This window comes from Coregonus clupeaformis, unplaced genomic scaffold (assembly GCF_020615455.1).
Source record: "Coregonus clupeaformis isolate EN_2021a unplaced genomic scaffold, ASM2061545v1 scaf2516, whole genome shotgun sequence".
Classification (NCBI taxonomy): Eukaryota; Metazoa; Chordata; class Actinopteri; order Salmoniformes; family Salmonidae; genus Coregonus; species Coregonus clupeaformis.
Genome location: NW_025535970.1, coordinates 53169 through 73743, shown reverse-complemented (window position 1 = coordinate 73743; position 20575 = coordinate 53169). Strand labels below are relative to the sequence as shown.

Below are 20575 nucleotides of genomic sequence, written 5' to 3'. Positions count from 1 at the left end.
AACTCCCCAGATCAATGTGCTCAATAAACATATGACCACCACGCTGCAGCATGAGATGATGGTTATGTTAACAACATGGCACCAACTAGATGCTGCTGCACCTGGCATAACGCGTTAAAACCGTGCGTCGCCGTACTGTACATGCTCTCAAAACATGCACTTGTCAAGCAGCGGTTTAAAATAACTTAGACTAACGTTAAGCTAAACTGAATTGCTCGATATCTCCATAGAACTCACTAATAACTAAAACTCAATCAACATACGAACGTGAACTGTCCAATGCTAATATTTGCTCAGCTGTTTGCTAATCTTCCTCTTCGGCTTGATGTTGCCAATACCGGAGCTAACAAACGGGACTATTTAGTTACAGCCACACACTAAAACCTGTTTGAACATACAAGGTAGTTGTCAAAACAGTTGGTTAATTAGCCCCTTACTCCAAACTCTCCGCCAGACGTTTGTTCTTCTTACTACGAAAATCCTTAATGATATTTGAAATTCCCTCGCTTGAATCGAGCAGCCATCTTTGTCAATACATTTTGAGACGCACCACAGCGCAGAACGTTGTTGACGCACATGACGTCGGACGTCGTCGGGCTGTACAATTAAAATATATAGAGTACAGTTACAGTATACAGATAAAAAAAAAATATATATATGCCCATTTAGCAGACGCTTTTATCAAGCGACTTACAGTCGTGCGTGCATACATTTTTGTGTATGGGTAGTCCCCGGGATCGAACCCACTACCTTGGCGTTGCCAACGCCGTGCTCTACCAGCTGAGCTACAGAGGACCAAAATAGTTGAGTTCAGGAAAGGGAAATGCTACATGCACGTTAGCGTAACCTAATACTTTACTGCATGACACTGTTAGGGTTTACAGTGTAGTTACATTTGAAAATTCAGTTTTATTTGTTATTTCATTTTTAACCTTTTTTTTTTACACCAGAAGGAGATGTCTATGTGTCCAACACATTTCATTTCACCCATAGACGTGGCCTAGCTTCTGATTCTGGCAAGCAGCCAAGGTTAAACAGCGACACCCAATCACAATTCAGACTCTGCCTGCTCCTGAGTAGAATAATGTTTGCCTAGCAACACTCATTGGCTTGAAATGACTAGTTGCTGGGAAAATGAAACCTAACAGAATGTAAGGTGCAGCACATTGGGCGCTGCTTCAGCTCTCTCAGTGACAACATGGAACAACAATTAACAGATCTGTGCAACCACACTAAAAGTGAGTATTAAACTTAACTACCTTACTAATTAAATTTTGTACAACAATCTACTCTACAGTATTTGAATAACTGTAGCGCAATATAAAGTAGACATTTTATTGATACTGTTGATGATCACAAGTTTACTGGAGAACGGAGACCAAGTAGAGACTTTCGGACACGGTGGATAATTGTATAATATGAGGCAGTTTATTCAGAGGTAAAGATATCTGTAAATAGCGTGCACGGACCCGTTCGTCAACCTCGTAGGGAGATATCTGAGAGCGCGCCCCTAAACATTGTGTGCTGACATTTTATACAATAAAATAAAGTAGGTTGATTCTAGGAGTTCTGATCTTCTGATTGGTCCTGATGAGTTGGTCGAGGTCACTTCCATTGCATTGGCTCTGAGTCGGGTTGTCTGTCTTCAGATGTTCAGCCTAAAAAGAAGGGGGTTTTTGTGTGTGTGTGCTTAACAATGATATGTGTGTGTATGTGTGTGTGTGTGTATGTGTGTGTGTGTGTATGTGTGTGTGTATGTGTGTGTGTGTGTATGTGTGTGTATGTGTGTGTGTGTGTGTATGTGTGTATGTGTGTATGTGTGTGTATGTGTGTATGTTTAACAATGATGATGTGTGTGTGTGTGTGTATGTGTGTGTGTGTGGGGGGGTGTGTGTGTGTATGTCCTCAGAGCAATAACTCGTGAGTTTGGGTGAACTGAGAGACCTATGGCGTGGGTGTTGTCCATAGCCACCTGCTGATAAGGCCGACAAGATAGAAGTCTTTGTGCATTGTATTAAATACGAAGCCCCAACACAAGATGGGTCATGCACATGATTTTAGTCAGACCAAGCTATAACATAATATATTTACTACGACAAATCCCTCTCTTCACGTCTCCCCAGAGACGTGACCAAGTAATGCCAGTAAAGAAGGAAAACTTAAGACGTGACACAAGCTAACAGTGTAATTGGCAAAATAGGGAAAACTTTATCAGAAGATAAAGTTTTGATTCCCCCTCTTCACGTCTCACAAGAGACGTGACATAAAGCTTAAATGCTGCAATTTGGCAAAATAGGGAAAACTTTATCAGAAGATAAAAGTTTTACATTCCCCCTCTTCACGTCTCACAAGAGACGTGACAAAAGCTTAAATGCTATTCATCATCCAGATATCCTTGGTCAGCATCGTCAATAGCAAGCAAAGGAAACATCTGACCGTTATCTGCAGGATGTGGATCAATAGCGGTGGTTATAATCCTGGTTGTCAGCGTCCGTATGCATGGAATGCAACAGCATCCACAAAGCACTAGAATTGCCGCAAAAACAGAGATGGATACAAGTATAGAAGAAACAAGCGTTTTTTATATTTACCAAACGCATCCATCCAAGAGTCCCACATTGAAGTATCCACCCCTGAGTGACTCTTCATTTTGCCATTAAGAGTTCGAACCCTTCCAGGGCGACAGTCAAGCTGCCATCTGTGGCTGTATTGTTGGGAATAAAGGTACAACATTGTTCACCAAACATAGCACATACTCCTCCTTTTTTCAGCCAGGAGCATGTCGACAGCAATACGATTTTGGAAAGCCATGAGAGAGGTCGCAGCCAACTGGCCATGCACCGCCTCAAAACCTTGTTGTGTCCAATTGCCTAATTTTTGAACATTAAAATGGACATAATTGATTCTGTCAACATTTTTATTAATTGTGCACCACCAGCAAAATGAAGATTCAAAACCTGCGGCTACTTGGTCAATCAATTTATACTCATCTGGTACCCCCTAGGGACCCCAATTGCATCAATGTAGGTTGGGTCCCCATGAGTAGGGCCCACAGCGCGCCTGGTCCTGGTAGGATTTAAGTCAGACACATGGGTCACCAGCTCCTGAACACCTGTTGGATACACAGAAATTGGTAGCAAAAGAGAGACTAGTGCACAGGTGCCTGTGGCATTTCCAGGCAGTCCATCAAACAGATGAACGCCTCCACACCACCACCAGACATCAGCCCTGGAAACAGGTTTAAACTCAGCATTAGGCGTATAGATAAACCGACACCATCCAACAGGTACCATACCCAACAATGGTAGACCTTTCGTGAGATTAACACAGGTAAAGTTAGCTCTAGCCACCTGATAGGAAAAAATTGGTTTCTTAGTTGCTTTAGTAACCAAGGGATGAACTACATCCCATAGTGTACAATTGACGGAAGGGTTGTCATGTTTCATGACAGACAGGAAGCATTCTGGCGTAATGGCGGCAGGGATAATGCGAAGCAATGGCCGTGCCTCCATACAAACCACACAACTCTGATGAGTCACCTTTGCCGCTTCCTCAGTCAACAAGAGCCAGTTGTTAGAAAGGCCGGAGACACCTGTAGCGGTCAGGATTGCATCATCCAAAGTAGGTGGAGTGGTAAGTAAAATAATAGAATTATTCTTATTACCATTTTCATTAATAGCCTGTGCTTTTGTGTTATTATATGACAAATTCGAACCTTCCAATAGACTGGTGCAGTGGTACAGCTTACATAAGGAGCAAGTCTAAAGTCCTGGCAGCCTAATGCAATACCAGGATAGATAGTAAATTTGAGTCCTTTAGAGTTTTTTGTCAAAGTCAAGAGTTTCCTCCATTGTTTTCCTAATGTAGTAGAGGTGCAACTGGACCAGTCATAATTAGTCTCACATACCAAGTTTGTCCAAGTCCAATCGCTATGGGTGTCCCCCACTGTCATATACCAGTCCCAGTCACGGTAGTAGGAAAGGTCTCTGAAGTCTACCCACGGCACTGTCGCAGTAGTGGTAACATTAAAGGGTATACATAATGTGGTGCTTCTATACAATTGTCTGGGCCTACAGGAAAGGGTGTTAGAGACAACTTGTCGTTTATTTACGTGGTGGCTGTGGCTTACATTCTGATCTGGGCTCAATGTGTCCGGAGTGCAGGTTGGTCGGACGTATGGTTGTGGCATTGAATGTGTCGTTAGGTTTACTAGTGGGTGTAATGGGTGTCTGTGTCATGTGCTGTACTGACCAGAGTATGATTCCTAGGAGTAACCCCAATAGTTACAATCATCAAAACAAGGAGTGGAGCAGAGCACCCCAGTCTCTCCCATGGTGGTCTGTCCCTCCTCTGTCTTTCCCCCTCCAGTATCTGAAGATGGGAGTCTCCTCCACATATTCAGATAGTGTTGGTGTCAAGAATTTGATCCGAATTTAATGTGATTAAATCACTTCTGACTTCAGTCAGGGTTCTGGAAGTTGGTGCTGGTGTACAATGTGTCAAGTGGTGCCAAGGTGCGCCTGATTTACCTTTGACCTGGACTGAGTGTGAAGTAACCTCCTTCACTTCGTACGGTCCAGTCCACCTGGGATCTCGCCACTTTCTCTTGTGAACCTTGATCCTTACCCAGTCGCCAACTTTTACCTTCAGCAGCGCCTGGATCTCCCGTCAGCTCCCCCTCTTGGACCTTGTGAATCTGTTTGGAGAGAGCTGCAGAGAGTTCCGTTAGTTTTCTCACATATTCAGACATTACAATTTGTTGTACATCAAGGGCGGGCATATGACCTCCCTCCTTGGTGGACCAGGCATGACTCTCACCAGTCATAATCTCATGTGGAGAGAGATGGGTGCCTGCTCCTGGAGAGGCTCTCATGGCCATCAACGCCCAGGGGCAGAGCTTCAACCCACGTCAACTTTGAACCTGCACATACCTTTGGCTATCTTAGCCTTCAAAGTTTGATTGGCGCGTTCCACGAGGCCCTAGTTGCGGCCGGTACACAGACCCAAACTTGTGCACAATGCCGAACCTCTCCTCCACCTGTCTCAGGTGTTGGTTACTGAAATGGGACCCGTTGTCGGATCGAATTTGTCTTGGAACCCCATACCTTGGTATGAGTTCAGTCTGCAGCCACTTAATAACTGACCTAGCATCCTCACGTGCTGTTGGTATTGCCTCAACCCATTTGGAGAATCGATCTACCATTACCAATAAGTACCTTTTCCCATTAGTTACATTATCAGCCCCCCATGTCAGTGTAATCTATGCTAATGTCCTGAAACATGCATTAGGTACTGGGTATGAACCCATGGGTGTTTGGAAAGGTTTCTTTGGGTTGTGGCTGCCACAAATGCTGCACTCATCACAAAACAAGTCTGTCATGTCCTTAATGTGTGGGTGCCACCAAATATGGGAAACCTTCTGTAAAGTTTTGAGTTTCCCCTTCATGGGTGGGCCCATGAGCCTCACGTATCAGCTCGGGGCAGAGATTAGCTGGGGCCACCAACCTGCCGTCATGGCATCTCCAAAGTTCATCAGGTCCTTTGGTGGCTCCCATCTGTCCCCATACCGAGTGCTCATACGGGCCCGCTGTGAATTGTAGTTCCTTTATGTGTTGGTCTGTGAGTTCTGTTCTAGCTGGTTGAGTCTGCAGCACCATCTGTCTTGGAGTGTAGCCCCCAGCTTTCTTGGCTGCTTTGTCAGCTGCGTCATTTCCCTCGCTGACTTTGTTCTTGAGTTGCTGATGTCCTTTGCACTTCATGATGGCCACCTGCTCAGGTAGTGAGACTGCTTTTATCAGTCTCTCCATTTGTGCCTTGTGTTTGATCGGAAGGTTTCCTGTTGTGGTGAAGTTACGTCTGACCCATTGTGGTCCATCTGTATGGACTGCTCCATGAGCATATGCTGAGTCAGTGTAGATGTTCACAGTCTTTCCTTCAGCCTTTTCCAGGGCTTGAGTCAAACCAATGATCTCAGCTAGTTGGGCTGAGGCAGGTTGTGGGATGATGTCTGATTCCAGGGTCACGTGTGACCCGTCTGGAAGCTGCTGTACCACTGCATATGCTGCTATGTTCCCTTCTTCTCCTCTATAGCAGCATCCATCGGTGTACAACCATAGATCAGGATTGGTAAGGGGTTCGTTTCCCAAGTCTGGTCGCAGTTTCAGTTCCTGTGCCGCCCTCTCTTCGCAGGAGTGTGCCAACCCCTTCTTCTGCATTGAGTCGTCTGCCATGTTTTTGTCGGTGTTGACAAAAGTAATGTGTGATTGGGTGCATTTATTCTGGATTTTGTTCTTTCTTTCAGCGCTGAACGTGAATTCCTTGCTCATCAGATATGCTGCAACCCCATGATGCGTATGGATTTCCAATTTGTGGCACATTACCAGGTGGGCGGTTTTTTCAATAGCTTTTGCCACTGCAGCCACGTACCTGGAACATGTTGTCTGACCTGCTTCAATATGGTCCAACTTAGAGGAATGATACATCAGTACTCTTCTCTCCCCCCTCTTGTTTCTGAAAAGGATGGAAGAAGTGAACCCCTCCTTTTCAGAAACATCAAGATGAAATTTGTTTTTGTAGTCGGGTGCTGTCAGAGCTGCTGCCACCGAGAGATCGGTTTTTAGGAGAGCAAAACGCTGTTGATGCTTCAGGTGTCCAGGTAAGTGAGGAGTGTAAGTTTCTTGGTCCTGCTTCTCTCACTATTTCTCTCAGTGGTTCAGTCCTGGATGTGTAGTCAGGGATGTGGAGTACGGCTGTACCCTGTCAACCCCAGGAAGGACAACATGCCTGACACTGTGATGGGACGTGGATGATGGAGTATGGAATCTCGGTGGGATTTCGAGAGACCAGCACCTTCTCCTGAGATTTCTCTGCCAAGGAAAAGGACAGTTCTGCGACAGGACTGGACTTTGCTCATTTTGACCTTGTAGCCTTTGACAGCCAAGAAGTCAAGTAGGGTTTTTGTCATTTGTAGACAGAGATCAGATGTGGGGAGCCCCCAGCAAAAGGTCATCTACATATTGGATGAGTATCACTCCTTCAGGGATTTTCAATTCAGCCAGGTGTGTCTTTAGGATATGATTGAAGATTCCGGGAGAACACCTGTAACCCTGTGGAAGAACCGAATACGTATACTGTTGATGTTCATATGTGAAGGCAAAGAGAGGCTGTGAAGCCTCATCCAGTGGAATGCTGAAGAAGGCATTAGCCAGATCCACAACGGTGAAGTATTGGTGTTTTGGTGAGAGATTACTCAGTGTAATGTGAGGGTCAGGGACAGGTAGGTCAATGGGTGCAGTGACGTCGTTCACTGCTCGGAAGTCTTGTACCATCCGGTATGTTTCACCTCCTGTTTTCAAGACTGGTAAGATTGGTGTGTTCCATGGAGACACAGTGCGATATATGACCACGAGCTCCCAACAACCCATCTATGGTTGGTTTGATCCCCATGGTCTGTTCAGGTTTCAGACGGTACTGTGTTCGGTAGATAGGAATTTGATCAGGGTTGAGTAAGGTGATGGTGACTGGTGCCACCTGTAGTTGTCCAACATCAAATGGGGTGTGTGTCCATATGCCTTCATCAATGGTGGAAAGCAGTGCTTGTGATGAGGGTGGTCTGTGTAAGGTTTACCATGGTGTCTTGGGAGAGTCAAACGTTCAGGAAGGCAATGTTCCTCTGTGTCAACTGTCATAAACCTCCACATGTTCTCAGTGGTGGCTTTGGTTATTCCTGGAGTTTGGGTGGTTTCCCACTGGAGTTTGGATGCTCTTCTGATCATAGGCCCAAGGCTCCCTTGCTTCAAAACCGTTTCCAACTGCCAGTGTAACATGGGAGCAGATTCTTCGCCCAGTAGGTACCAGGATTTCAAATGGGAAGGTAGGATAACCGGAGCAGCCACTCCCTTCCTGTCCACACACTATGGTACAACATCTGATTGTTGGTGTCAGGTGCATCATGTTTTCATCCCAGTCATCGGTATATGGGTTGACATCATTATCAGTCACATTAAGTGTACAGTGGATTTCAGCTTGAGGAGTCTTGTATGGGTGAAATGTGTAAATGAGTTGTCTCAGCTGGTTGAACTTGAATTGAACCTCAGGGGTTCCTTGGCCGGATTCGATGCACTTCAACCAGTATATTTCTTGGGTCTGGGAGAGCACTGGGGTTGGGATGATGGGTAGCATCAGCACCCTAACTGGATGAACTGGTGTGGAGGTAATGGGATCAATGGAAACCTCCACACCCTTTTCGGTAAGGTAGATTGAACATTTCAGTTTGCACAATAGGTCCCTTCCTAATAGGTTGATTGGACAGTTGGGACAATATAGGAATTGATGCTTCAAATTGGAAGGGCCCCATTGGAAGAGCAATGGTATGGTCTTAGTGCCATGTTCCCCTCTAGGTGTCCTCCTTGCACCCACGAACACAGGCGCTTGTACCACTGCAGGACTTAGGAATGGGTTATAAGGGTTAGTTGGAGGAGTGGGTGTGTATGCGGGTGGTGTGCTCTTCGCTTCCTGTGGCAGGGTCGGATACAGTGGTGCTGAGGGCGCTGGTATGTCACTCATGGACTGTGTCCCCACTATTGGTGTTGTCTCAGTTGTGGGTTCAATCACCACACCCATCATGTCTGGTTTCTTGTATGGGTGTGCTCGTCGTGTTTCCTCAATTGCCCACGTACCTATCCTTAGCTCAGCCTCTGCTCTCTCTCTGTGTTTAGTCCCTTCCTTCTTGAATAAGTGAGACTTATTCCTTTTCACTTCACTTTCTGTTCCTTCCCTCACTGCCCTCCCCTAGCTCTATCTCCATAGAGGTGAGTTGCCCTTTAGACGGGGCACCCCCGCTAAAGTAACCTGCCTGTGTCCATTTGAGTTTCACTCCCTCCCACACTTTCTTTACTGTCTTATACTGTTCTTTCCCTCCCGCTCTATCCTGTATTCTTTGATCTAGATATTCATTAAATTTGAGTTTTGGGACGGTAGTGGTTGCCATGGTTATACAGTTTATTAGACTATCTTGGTGCTCTTAGCCCGTCACTGGCCCGAATCCAGCAATGTATTCTTGGCGCTGACTGAGATTTATCTCTGATGTCCCACCCTCGTACACAAAAAATGTTCAATGCTTTATTATTAGGAATTATTTTGCAAAAGGTATTATTGTTTTTCAATTATTCGAATTATTATATATTTTCCCAAAAGGTATCAGAACCGCCCTTTTGGAACAATATATTAACAAACCCGAGCGCTCCCAAAACAATCATCAATTTAATCCCATGAATTATTTTGCAAAAGTTATTATTGTCTTTCAGGTACTCGAGCTATTATATACTTTCCCAAAGGTATCAGAATCGCCCTTTTGGAAGAATACATTAACAAACCCAAGCGCTCCTAAAATAATTATCAATCTAATTCTAGGGGATTTATTTAGCAAAAGTTATTATTGTTTTTCAGGTATTCGAAGTTATTATATATTTTCCCAAAAGGTATCAGAATCGCCCTTTTGGAACAATATATTAGCAAACTCGAGCGCTCCCAAAATAATTATCAATTTAATTTTGGGAATTATTTTGCAAAAGTTATTATTGTTTTTTCAGGTATTCGAGTTATTATATATTTTCCCAAAAGGTATCAGAATCGCCCTTTTGGAACAATATATTAGCAAACTCGAGCGCTCCCAAAATAATTATCAATTTAATTTTGGGAATTATTTAAATACCAACACCTCAAGAGGGAAAAAGTTCAAGTCAGCTTTTAGCGCAGCGGCTACATAACAGGCAAAATAGGACTCAGTGGTCCTCTTAAAAGTTATCCACTAGTTAGTCTCATGAAACGGCCAATCTTACACAACATTCAGGTTATCATTTCAACAATTACATTTTCATTACATATCAGCATCAACACACGAATTCAGTTTAAGTTCCTCACAGTACATATAGTTGAGTGCCACGTCAACCAAATTGCCCGACTATCTGAACTTGTATTTTTTATTATTATTTTTTTGATTCTCCTCAAGGAGACTCCCAGTCGTTTAAACCATTCAACTGGCGTCTAGTCGGGAGAACCTTTTCTGGACTTGGATTCTCACGGAATTAACTCAACCCGACTATCTGAATCTTTTTATCAAGTCACCAGATCCTTCTCTTGTGGATCAAATAAAAAGGGTCCATCGCTTGTGGACCAAAAACTGTAATAGGCTTCTCACTAGAAAGCCACAATTCAACAGGAAATAAAAGTCGGTCCTTCTCTTGTGAACCACTGTAACTAGACTTCTTCTCTTAGAGTCACATTTCAACAGTAAAAACCTAAGATTTCAGATATCAACAGCAAACAATAAAAGGGTCCGTCTCTCGTGAACCACAACCTGTAACTAGACTCCTCCCCTAGAGAGTCACATTTCAACAGTAAGAACCTAAAAAATTCAGATATCTTTACATATGTGCCTTTTGAGTCATAATAGATATGTTATAAATTTATCAGTAATCCATACTCACGCCCAGTACTACTGATCATAATTTGGGTTTATCCTACAATACAATATGCAGATTTTGTTTTAACAGGTTCTGCTTACCTTTGTATTGACGGCCGTCTAGATCAGTTTCCTGAGGCGAGCTGGATTCCCGGCTGCTCCTGCGGTGACAGGTCACCCGTCCTTTCAGATCCGTCTCTTACTTGTCTCCTGTCTCTATCAACTTTTATGGACCGAATTCAGAGTTAGAAAACCATCCTCTGCTACCAAGTTTGTTGATGATCACAAGTTTACTGGAGAACGGAGACCAAGTAGAGACTTTCGGACACGGTGGATAATTGTATAATATGAGGCAGTTTATTCAGAGGTAAAGATATCTGTAAATAGCGTGCACGGACCCGTTCATCAACCTCGTAGGGGAGATATCTGAGAGCGCGCCCTAAACATTGTGTGCTGACATTTTATACAATAAAATAAAGTAGGTTGATTCTAGGAGTTCTGATCTTCTGATTGGTCCTGATGAGTTGGTCGAGGTCACTTCCATTGCATTGGCTCTGAGTCGGGTTGTCTGTCTTCAGATGTTCAGCCTAAAAGAAGGGGGTTTTTTGTGTGTGTGTGCTTAACAATGATATGTGTGTGTATGTGTGTGTATGTGTGTGTATGTGTGTGTGTGTGTATGTGTGTGTGTATGTGTGTGTGTGTGTATGTGTGTGTATGTGTGTGTGTGTGTATGTGTGTATGTGTGTATGTGTGTGTATGTGTGTATGTTTAACAATGATGATGTGTGTGTGTGTGTGTATGTGTGTGTGTGTGGGGGGTGTGTGTGTGTATGTCCTCAGAGCAATAACTCGTGAGTTTGGGTGAACTGAGAGACCTATGGCGTGGGTGTTGTCCATAGCCACCTGCTGATAAGGCCGACAAGATAGAAGTCTTTGTGCATTGTATTAAATACGAAGCCCCAACACAAGATGGGTCATGCACATGATTTTAGTCAGACCAAGCTATAACATAATATATTTACTACGACAATACCAGGTCTGTTAACATTTATGCATAAATAATCATATGATTACATCACTTATCATCAAAATGTCAAAACAATATGTAGCTGTTAACAATCACATTATGCTGTACAGTATGTTTGTATTTATACACGTTTTAATATAGTAGAACAGTGAAAGGAGAAACATGGTTAGACTTTAGTGTAGTATACTGTATCTTGTTCAAGGGGGCCGATCTTGGGTCAACAACCATCTTATAGCAGGTTGTTGCTGTGAGGGACACACCTGCAGGTTTCTGTCAGTACTGACTAAGGTCGCGCTCCACCGCTTAGACGTTGCATGCATCAACCAATGGTTGACTGACAGATTGCTAAAACACATGATGTGGTTAGCTGATATGTAAAATACCTATCCAGGCGTTGTAAGATCTGGCGTCAGCAACGTCTGAGCAGAGTAACGCACCCTTTGTGTTCCGACACATTAAGCGCTGGTTTCAGTTATACTGATTCCACTTAATTATAGTTTGAACTTTTCCTGTCTGTTTACACAGTAGCTGTGATGTTAATGGGAACACAACCTCTAACTGGTCTATCTGGTCTTGACACGTAGCAGCCAGGCAACGGTAGAATAATAGCCATGTTTAGATCGTCATTTGATATGCATATAAGTAAAATATGTCCACCTGATATAGGCTACGTTGTTAGGGGAATGTACTGTGTTTATCGACAGTTATACCACATATCATTACTCTTTTTATAGTTTATAGTTTTTATTGTTTGAAAGTCAAATAGCTGAGAAAAATATATAATTTAGTTTATCCTCATCTGTAAACGTTGGAACTTTGCCAAACACTCTGGGATGAGTCACCGAAGAAATGTGGACTTTGAATTTTGTAATGAGGTCATCATCTGTTTCCATGTTTTTGATTGGCTGCAGTAGAAGTAACGGCTCAAGGAAGAGGAAGGATTCTGAAGATTCTGTTCCTGTTGATACTCTGTCTGCAAGACTTCACTGGTCAATGCCAAGGTACACACACACACACACACACACACACACACACACACACACACACACACTTGTTTGTTTGTTTGTATCCCATTAGCTTTTGCAGAGGCAGCAGATATTCTTCCTGGGGTCAACAAAAAACACAAAACATGACAAATAACACAGCACTGATAGACAAGGACAGTCACACAAATAAATACATTAATAATAATAGTATATTTATTTATATAATTATAATTTATATATACATCATATTTATATATACAGCATATATATATATATATATATATATATATATATATATATATATATATTGTGATGTCACGAGAGGCTGTGTCCTGGAGGGACGTTACATCCCCCTGAGGTGGCTGCAAACCCAGACAGCTATGGCTCCATCTGCTGGTATGGTCGGGAACTCCCACCCCTCTATGGCCAATCTTCCCACGCAGCTGAAACAAATGAGGAGCTGATGAGCTGAAGGTTTGGGAAGGGAAGAGACACACTGAGGGAGTGTGTGGGGGGTGAAGAAACACAGTCTCCAACCTGGGCTCTCGGGAGGACAAGAGTGCTGCACGTCCACTTCCATGAGGAATATAAGGATTTGGAGATACTTACCTTTGGGAAATACTCACCTTTGGATAAATGCACCTGTGGAAATACGTGAGAGACATTTGGAAGGACTTTTTGCTGGGTTGGCCACTAGCTGCAACGTGGACTACAGTAAGGCTGGGGAAAAGTTATCTGAGCGAGGGAGAATTATGATTTTGGATGTGGAAGAGACATCCCTGAACTGTTAACCCTTAAAGAGCCACAAGAGAACAGAATTTTTGTTATATTTTCGTTAATTTCCCAAGACCTATAATAAAATCCTTGTTTTGTTTGAACCTTGTCTCCTTGCACTACTTGAGCAATCCCGCTGAAAGCTGTGTAGCCTCTCGTGACGTCACAGATGGTGGAGAATACGGGCAAGCTCAAGCGTTAATAGTGCATGTCAGAGGAGGATACCGAAGGTTTGATCACCCAGTTTTTCCAAGTTGGCCGTAGGCTCCCCCGCCGACGGAAATGGAGGACATATTGAAAGCCCTTGTTGCTGGCCAGCAAGCCCAGATGCAAGCAAACGTGGCTCTCTTGGAGGAGCAAAAGAAAGCCAACCTTCTGAAGGCAGAGGAATTGCAGTTGCAGAGACAGAGGGTTGTCCAAAATACCCGCCCAATAAAGGCAAGTGACTTTATATCTAAGATGGGAGCTACCGATGACATTGAGGCATACCTGCATGCATTTGAGGCCACGGCCACTAGGGGAAGCCTGGCCCAAGCAACAGTGGGTTGGTCTGTTAGCCCCCCCTTTCTAACCGGGAATCGCTGAATGCTGTCCGGGACCTGGGCCCTGACCAGGTTACTGACTATGATGCCCTGAAGTCTGAGATCCTCAGCAGATATGGACTCACAAAGTTTGGTATGGCCCAGCGCTTTCACAGCTGGACCTTCCAACCAGACCAACCTCCTCGGGCGCAGATGCATGAACTTGTCCGGAATCGCAAGGAAATGGCTGGATCCGCAGAGGAATACAGCAGCGGCGGTGGTGGAGGCCGTTGTGGTGGATCGTTACCTACGCGCCCTGCCTTATGAGGCAAAAACGGTTCATCAGTCAACAGGCCTTGACCACGGCTGATCTGACCGTGGAAGCTGTGGAAAAGTACCAGGCCACAGCGGAGATGCTGAATGCTTCCGAAAAGACCCCAGAAGTGCGGCCCCACCACAAATGGGAAGAACCCGTCCAAAGGACCCCAAGGTCTCGAACCCAGCCACGTCAGGACTTATCCCGGCTCCAGGGGGAGCCAGAAACCAGGCGGGTCCAAGAAGAGTACACCAGGAGGGGGAAACTCGAGCAGTGTTACCGGTGTGGGGAGATGGGACATATCTCCTGGCAGTGTGGGAAACCAGCCGATGAACCTATGCCCACTGCGGAGTCCTCCAGCGCAGCACCCACACACCGTTTTGCCTCGCTCTTGGGAGTCGTAGATGGCGGCCCAGATCGACCCCCCACCTGCCCGGTAACTGTGAATCACCATGATGTGGAGGCCTTACTGGATTCTGGTAGCCGGGCCACCCTGGTGCGTAAGGATTTGGTGGGCCCAACGTGTCTGACCCCGGGGAAAGTCCTCCCAGTTTCCTGTGTCCATGGGGACACCAGAGAATACCCCATTACTGAACTTACAATGACCAGCACACGGGGGAACCATACACACGGCGGCGGGGGTGGTTGATTCCCTCCCCGTCCCTGTCCTAATTGGACGAGACTGCCCAGCCTTTTACCCACTCTGGAGAGAGTCTCAGGAGAGGATAACCCGAGTACCTCGGAAACGGAGAGGCAAGACTCATCCTGGGAAGGCTCCGGTGCAATCCTCCGAGTTACTCACTCCCGCCCGGGCTCTGATAGGGATGGCAGGTGCCCAGACCGACACAGAGACGGAGCTACAGAATCTGGACAAAGAACTGTCTGGTCTGAAGGGGACCGCTGAGAGGTATCGTTTGTTAAAGCAACAGTTGGACATGAAGACAGAAGAGTTAGATATCCTCCAGGCTAAACTCCAACAGAGCTCCTTCCCTAAGCAACAGGAGGAGCTGGAGAGGCTGCGCAGGACCATCGAGGAGTGTGAGGAGACCCTGCGCGAGTAGTAAGGAGGTCCAGAAGAAGGCAGAGGAGAAGTACAAGGTGTTGGAGAACAAGATGAAGAATGCGGAGGCAGAGAGAGAGAAGGAACTGAAAGCTGCTCAACAGAAGCTAAACTCTGCTAAAACCAAGGCTGATGCGTTCAGTAAGAAACTCAAGGAGAGACAACAGGAGGCTGAGTCCCTGGTCCTAGAGTTGGAGGAGTTGAAGAGAGAGCAGTCTGGCAAGCACCACGGCAATGCGGACGCCCTCTCCCGGCGTGATGCCTTCTTCGCTGCCTTTACCCAACGAGGACGTCGGTCCCGAGGAGGGGGATATGTGATGTCACGAGAGGCTGTGTCCTGGAGGGACGTTACATCCCCCTGAGGTGGCTGCAAACCCAGACAGCTATGGCTCCATCTGCTGGTATGGTCGGGAACTCCACCCCTCTATGGCCAATCTTCCCACGCAGCTGAAACAAATGAGGAGCTGATGAGCTGAAGGTTTGGGAAGGGAAGAGACACACTGAGGGAGTGTGTGGGGGGGTGAAGAAACACAGTCTCCAACCTGGGCTCTCGGGAGGACAAGAGTGCTGCACGTCCACTTCCATGAGGAATATAAGGATTTGGAGATACTTACCTTTGGGAAATACTCACCTTTGGATATATGCACCTGTGGAAATACGTGAGAGACATTTGGAAGGACTTTTTGCTGGGTTGGCCACTAGCTGCAACGTGGACTACAGTAAGGCTGGGGAAAAGTTATCTGAGCGAGGAGAATTATGATTTTGGATGTGGAAGAGACATCCCTGAACTGTTAACCCTTAAAGAGCCACAAGAGAACAGAATTTTGTTATATTTTCGTTAATTTCCCAAGACCTATAATAAAATCCTTGTTTTGTTTGAACCTTGTCTCCTTGCACTACTTGAGCAATCCCGCTGAAAGCTGTGTAGCCTCTCGTGACGTCACAATATATATATACTGTCTATTGTTGTCTGCATAATTTCACCAGGTACAATTCCTGGTACATGTAAATGTACTTCAAATCAAATGAAAATGTTATTGGTCAAGTGCTCATGATACAGGGTGTATATGTGATATTCGCTCAAATGAATAGTGACATGGTTGAGCAGCTCAGATAACTAGTAATAAATGGTACAGCAATGTTGACCGTGTGTGTGTGTGTGATTCTGATTAAATCCTCTTTTGAAAATCCCCAGGTTCTGTAGTGTTCACTGCTGAGTCAGAACATAAGGACAAGACAAAAGGTAAAATATGGACCCAGCAGACAAAACTCTATTGTTGATTTCTGCATGTAAAAGAAGGGGTAGGGGTACTTAGTCAGTTCCACAACTGAATGCATTCAACCAAAATGTCTTCCGCATTTAACCCAACCTCTCTGAATCACAGAGGTGTGGGGGGCTGCCTTAATCGACGTCCATGGCGCCCGGGGAACAGTTATTGCTGGGGGTTAACTGCCTTGCACAAGGGCATAATGGCTTGGGTATTCAAACCAGTGACCTTTCAGTTACTTGCTCAACGCGCTTAACCACTAAGCTACCTGCCGCCTGAACCAACTAAACCACAGAAAACAGAAAATGAAGAGGAGAAACTGTATTGGCGTTGTACCCTTTTATTCTTGTTACCATAGCTACACATCTCTGTACTTTGCTGTTGATGCTGACAGAGCCTTGGATCAGCCCCATGCAGTCATAACATTCAATACATATAATCACTTGCATGCAGAGACAATGCAAATATGTCCTTTTGCAAATCCAAACGTCCTCCTCTCTCCTCTTCATACTATTATTTCATTCAACGTAGTGCTACCAATAACCATTTGTGTCAGAGTAAAGATCTAAGCAGGCAAATGTGCATTATAGAAATTACAAAATCAGAAATACATTTGATATATAATTACATATATACACTACATGACCAAAGGTATGTGGACACCTGCTCGTCAAACATCTCATTCCAAAATCATGGGCATGAATATGGAGTTGGTCCCCTCTTTGCTGTTATAACAGCCTCCACTCTTCTGGGAAGGCTTTCCACTAGATGTTGGAACATTGCTGCGGGGACTTGCTTCCACTCAGCCACAAGAGCATTAGTAAGATCGGGAACTTATGTTGGCCGATTAGACGTTCGATGGGGTTGAGGTCAGGGCTCTGTGCAGGCCAGTCAAGTTCTTCCACACCGATCTCAACAAACCATTTCTGTATGGACCCGCTTGTAATGCTGAAACAGGAAGGGGCCTTCCCCAAACTGTTGCCACAAAGTTGGAAGACAGATCATAGAATGTCATTGTATGCTGTAGAGTTAAGATTTCCCTTCATTGGAACTAAGGGCCTAGCCCGAACCATGAAAAACAGCCCCAGACCATTATTCCTCCTCCACCAAACTTTACAGTTGGCACTATGCATTCGGGCAGGTAGCGTTCTCCTGGCATTTGCCAAACACAGATTCGTCCCCTTCACAATAACAGCACTTACAGTTGACCAGGGCAGCTCTAGCAGGGCAGAAATTTGAGGAACTGTCTTGTTGGAAATGCAGCATCCTATGACGATGCCAAGTTGAAAGTCACGGAGCTCTTCAGTAAGGCCATTCAACTGCCAATGTTTGTCTATGGAGATTGCATGGCTGTGCGCTCGATTATATACACCTGTCAGCAACGGGTGTGCCTGAAATAGCCAAATCCACTAATTTGAAGTGGTCTCCACATACCTTTGTATATATAGTGTATATATAAAAAAAATAACCATCAGAGTACATTGTTTTGTTTTGCCACCGGTGAATGAAAACACTGTATAGTGTTAACGGTGATAATGATTTGGGTAAGTTCCTTTTAAGGATAAAAAATAAGAATTGGACACATTTCAAACCCTGAATTGAAATGTTAAATTCAACAACTGAATTGGCTGAATTGAAATGGAATTGACCCCGACTCTGTTGAATTATTCTTCATTGTTATTCTTTATACTTCATATAGTGCCACTGCCCTCTGACCTGAGGATCATTCTGGTGGGGAAGACTGGAGCAGGGAAGAGTGCAACAGGAAACACCATCATGGGGAGAGAGGTATTTAAAGCAGAGGCCTCCCCAAGTCTGTGACCAAACACTGTAAGGAAGGTAAAGCATATGTTCCAGGAACAAAAATAACAGTAATTGACACCCCAGGCCTCTTTGATACAACACTGTCTGAACAAGAGATGAAGAGGGAAATAGATGAGTGCATTAAGATGTCAGTCCCAGGACCCCATGTGTTCCTGCTGGTGATTAGGCTGGCTAGATACACAGAGGAGGAGAGGAAGACTGTGAGCTGGATCCAGAAGAACTTTGGAGCAGATGCTTCACACTTCACAATCTTACTGTTCACTGGGCCCGATCAACTGGACGGCAAACCAGTGATGACATTCCTGAGAGAGAGTGATGAGCTTCAGAAACTCATCCAGGTCTGTGAGAACAGGTTTCATGTCTTTAACAATAGAGAGAGTGGGAACCGCACTCAGGTCACAGAGCTGCTGGACAAGATAGGGAAGATGGTGGTGAAGAATGGAGGAGATCACTACACCAGTAAGATATATGAAGACACTCAGAATAAGATCAAAGAGGAGGAGAGAAAGAGACAGGAGGAGGAGAGGAAGAGACAGGAGGATGAGAAGAAGAGATGGGAGGAGGAGAGGAAGATACAGGAGGAGAAGAGGAGAAAAGCAAACAAAGATTGGAGAAGTTCTCTAATACAAATAGGTGGTGCAGCTCTTACAGGTCTGGGAGTTTTGTTGGGATTTCCACCTTTAACAGTAGCTGGAGCTGCTATTACAGGTACAGTAGCAGCTGAGAATTTTGCAGACAAATATGACGAGTAGGGGAATTCAGGACATTCACCTAAAGTTGACTTGAGATGTATGAGCCATCAGAAATATAGGGGAGGTCTTTTTCATGTTTGGCAACATTCTTGTTGCTGAGTTATTAAAACGGTCAGGGTTCATGAAATGGTCAAGAAGTTTAAATCAGAGCAGTCAAGGTAGATGAATGTCAAGTATCTTTCTGTTGTATATCATTGTTATCATTAATATTTTCTTTCAATATTTATACACTATACATCCATATGCTCTTTCACCTATACATAATTGCGATAATTTTTTTCAGATCATTCTTTGTTTTATGTTCCTACATTTTTTTCCCTTTATGAATCTATTTAATTGCTTCCTGCTTGTGTTTTATCTCCTGCATTTTATCGTTTTTCCTGTAAAGTGAGTTGAGATTTTAAATTCACTTTAAATGTAAATAAAGTTTGATTTGGAATTAAGATTTTTTTAATGCATTTTCATTGTTTAAAAAATCTGAAAAATACTAGTTCTCATTTATAGTTCTGTAACAACAAAGGTTTATGAAATGGACCATGTTAAGATATTCAATTGTTTAAAAAATAAGTAACTAACAATGAGAGAGGCCGAGTTCAGCACACGGAAATGGAACGTAATTCCCTTTTTATGCACTTTTCTCTCTATGCAAATTCTGACCTTGAACTTAAGAATTGTATTTTTTATTCATCAATATACAGTATTTTGTGCGTAAAGGCTCTCCAAACAAATATTTTTTATGATACTTTCTTAACCCTAAAATGTGCCTAAATAATAGTATTTTTAAATCTACAGTACTAGTTGGTACTGAAACGGAGATGAATATGCATAGATGGCTTTCTTTCATTGATCTGAACCTGTTCGCTATGTTTTCTATTGAGTCTGTCAACAACATTTTAATTAAAGGTGCACCGTATTTAAAGGGATGGCTTAAGACAAATGTACTGAAAATGTACTGGCCACTTGCTGGCCAACCCTCTATTGGCAAGCAAGTGGGAGTGATGAATGAAATGTATTCTGAGCGCGTAAGGTAGCCACTCCTGCAGAGAGCGTTACGCGACTGAATAAGCTAAGTCTGAATACCAAATACTGAGAAGTGTGTAGGAAAGGCATAAATGCATAATTCAGGATTGGTCAAATATAGAATTTATCATAGTTTGAACTCAATCACTGGACTCACTTTTTTACGTAAATCTTTGCACCTCCAATAAGTATGATATGTTATGTTTGGTGTGGTTACTAAAGACTAGGTTAGTTAAGACAGAGACAATAAGAGGGAGGTCAGTTAGGAATTATGGGTGGGTGTATACTGCAACCATCTAGCAATGCAAAGGTTGCGTGATCAAGGAGCGTCGGGAACAATTGTAGCGTTTTAGATAACCCTTCCCCTAACCCTTATTCTAACCTTAACCCAATTCACATAACCTTGTACATTGATTATCTTAGTAATCCTAACCACCACTGTAAATTATCCCCATAATTCTCCTTTGTTGTTATGACGCAACCAGCAACCTGATCTCAGAGAAAGACGTATAATACTGGGTGGCGCAGCGGTCAAAAGCCACTACAGCCTGGGGTTCGATCACGAC

General features: G+C 44.1%; 1 pseudogene; it reads left to right on the top strand.

Annotated features, from left to right (window-relative positions):
• Positions 1–1154: 1154 nt before the first annotated feature.
• On the top strand, positions 1155–18989 carry LOC123488820 (annotated as a pseudogene).
• The last annotated feature ends 1586 nt before the right edge of the window (positions 18990–20575 follow it).